Source organism: Ascaphus truei, chromosome 15 (genome assembly GCF_040206685.1).
Source record: "Ascaphus truei isolate aAscTru1 chromosome 15, aAscTru1.hap1, whole genome shotgun sequence".
Lineage (NCBI taxonomy): Eukaryota > Metazoa > Chordata > Amphibia > Anura > Ascaphidae > Ascaphus > Ascaphus truei.
This window is the reverse complement of record NC_134497.1, coordinates 18,556,012-18,559,504: the sequence shown is the minus strand read 5'-3', so window position 1 is coordinate 18,559,504 and position 3,493 is coordinate 18,556,012.

The following is a 3,493-nucleotide window of genomic DNA, read 5'->3' as shown; positions in this document are numbered from 1 at the left end:
TAGCTAAAAACACACACACACAGGACCCCAAGTGTACTCAATGGACAATGGTAATAGGCTATAGCTATGCACAAAATAAGGACAATAACAGATGCAGAAAATACAGGTGACACAGAGCAAGTGCTCCCTGTTTAATCACGGCCGGTCGGTCATGCAGGTGAGAACAGGTGAGTACCCCTATACACTGATGTGGCTTCGTAATGATACTAACAAGGGTGACCACAAAGAAAGCCAGTATCCCCAAACAGGGAGTGGACATGTCACTATGCACATACTGCTCAAAATGACCTATCTAAAGCAGAACGACACCTGTAAGGATGCATAAGCTGCATAAGACACCCTACAGATACATGTCAGTCATATAATCAAAGATAGTTGTAAGGTCAGGATGGGCTATAGTGAAATCAATAATAAGATGTATATGCAGACTATTGGACAGAATGGTCTACCAAAAAAATGCTCATCCACAGGGCAAAAGCCCAAAATACTGCGAAAGTCCAGAACAGGAAACATGTATGGACTCAATTGACCACTACAGTATGATGTCCCCATGGAGCTTCCTGAATAGTAAGTGATACTGTATGAACATGGATAGCCAGCCACGGAAGCAAAAAATGTCCTTGCCCATGGTATGAGCATCCAGAGGCACTAGTGTTGATAGAGGTCACTGCTGATCTAATCATTATCGAAATCCAAAGATATACAAATATCAAGAGACGGGGTCCCATCACAGGACTCCCACCCGATGCATGTTTCGCCCAAGGGCTTCTTCCAGGAGTGAAAGATATACACGCACATTAAAGAACCAGGCAACGTGACGTATAACCGCTTTGACTTTGCTTCAAATCCAGCGTAGGTTGAATTAAATTGTTAAACGCAGTTGCCTGGCCATATTTCAATTGGACGCTTATAGTATATGCAGGGCCGTCTTAACGCATGGGCACGCTGGGCAGTTACCCGGGGGCCCCACGAGCATAGGGGCCCCCATGCTAATCTATGCACAGACCAGAATGTAACACTAATTTTCCAATCACCCGCCTCAACATTCAAATCTCCCGTTAACTCGGTAGAAGGAGAAACATTTCGACTTGTAGCAGAGAGTTGGCGGGGCCCAGTGCACTGCTTTGCCCGGGGGCCTATAATGCTGTTAAGACGGCCCTGAGTATATGGAGGGAAGTTATAGGGCAGGTAGGGACGGCACTACTCCTATATATAGGGTGACCATACGTCCGGTGGAGCCGGGGCAGTCCCGGAATTTCATTCAACGCCGCGGTGACCATTTTCACCACATCCTTCCCACGTCCCGGGGTTTTTAGCTTCTCCCTGATCGGACTCGCTTAAAACTCTTAAACCCGTAAAAGTCGCACTGCGAGTTTTTTATGCGGTCGATCATATCAAAGACTCAACATTTTCCATATATTGGTAAACTCTAATTAAGCGAATTATTAATGTAAACCAAACAAGGCATTTTGCTGCACTCGAGAGTTTAGATCAATAATACACCACTACATACACTTAAAGAGGCAATTCGTGGGGCACTTTAAAAAAAATTGTTTTACTATATGCAGCCTTTGATTACCTTTATTGAAAACTAATTACCTAAGCTGCCGATCAACTCGTTCTCCCGCGATCGACCAGCAAAGATCCTGCTTCCCAGGGTTCACTAAATGGCCGCCTTTCAGTTTCCATCAATGCATCAGTCTGTGTACCGGCAGCTTCAATGTAGCCTGATATTAAAAATGTAACATTATGTATTGTTACAGTTTGCAGCACACACTGCTGGGAACATTGGCAACAAATGATCACAAAACAGAAAGTGTTGCAAAGCTCTTGCACTGCTGGGGAGGTGGGCTAACCCTGCTATAGAAATCCAAGGATGCTCAGTATATTAAAACTCATTAAAAATGGCATTAAGTTCAAGGTGTTTTTAAAATGCAGTAAATATGATTCGCTAATACTACAGAACTGGTTTATTTAAAACACACGTGTAGGATATTGCAGGGATTGCTGCTTGTCATTTGTTTAATAAATAATGTTTTTGTGTGTTCCTCTTTCCACCTTTCAAAATTGGGGTACCCTACCTATTACCGCTACACTCGTTCTTTGCGCTGTGGGGTTCAGCGGAGAAAGGGTTGCAAGACCGGCTTTTTTTTGTTTGGTTACTATTTTGGCCAAAATCTCCCTTTTCGGCCCCAGAACGCGTCTGCTCCTCTCCGGTTTCCATTACACGCCTGGCTGAGCCACACACCCGAGCAGATCATGAAGGACATTGTGCTGCCGTGACACGGGCTGTGTGTCACCCATGTGTGTCCCACAAATTAACTGTGAAATGGCATCATTATGAGCCTGTCGCATTAATCAGATCCCAGCGGGCAGCGCACACACACACGCGCTGTGATCAGCACAGTGATCATATGCTAGTAAGGGCTGTCCATGAATGGGTTGCTAGCTCACCCACGCAGGGCTGTACATGGTGCACCAGACCGATGTCTTGCTTTATAACGTAAGCCCTTACCTACCAAAGGCTATGAGTGACACGCAGAGGATGGGATACGATATAGGAATGTTACTTTGTCACATCATGAACTGTTCCTCCTCTTGCTTGTGTCACTCTAAAGTGTGAGGGACAGACTTCAAGGCTCATAGCTCCCTGCTGTCTGTGTCACCCTGCGGGGGGAGGGACAGACTCATAGCTCCCTTCTGTCTGTGTCACTGTGTCACCCTGCGGGGGGAGGGACAGACTCGTAGCTCCCTTCTGTCTGTGTCACTGTGTCACCCTGCGGGGGGAGGGACAGACTCGTAGCTCCCTTCTGTCTGTGTCACTGTGTCACCCTGCGGGGGGAGGGACAGACTCGTAGCTCCCTTCTGTCTGTGTCACTGTGTCACCCTGCGGGGGGAGGGACAGACTCGTAGCTCCCTTCTGTCTGTGTCACTGTGTCACCCTGCGGGGGGAGGGACAGACTCGTAGCTCCCTTCTGTCTGTGTCACTGTGTCACCCTGTGGGGGGAGGGACAGACTCATAGCTCCCTTCTGTCTGTGTCACTGTGTCACCCTGCGGGGGGAGGGACAGACTCATAGCGCCCTTCTGTCTGTGTCACTGTGTCACCCTGCGGGGGAGGGACAGACTCATAGCTCCTTCTGTCTGTGTCACTGTGTCACCCTGCGGGGGGAGGGACAGACTCATAGCTCCCTTCTGTCTGTGTCACTGTGTCACCCTGCGGGGGGAGGGACAGACTCATAGCTCCCTTCTTTCTGTGTCACTGTGTCACCCTGTGGGGGGAGGGACAGACTCATAGCGCCCTTCTGTCTGTGTCACTGTGTCACCCTGCGGGGGGAGGGACAGACTCATAGCTCCCTTCTGTCTGTGTCACTGTGTCACCCGGCGGGGGAGGGACACACTCATAGCTCCCTTCTGTCTGTGTCACTGTGTCATCCTGTGGGAGAGGGACAGACTCATAGCTCCCTTCTGTCTGTGTCACTGTGTCACCCTGCT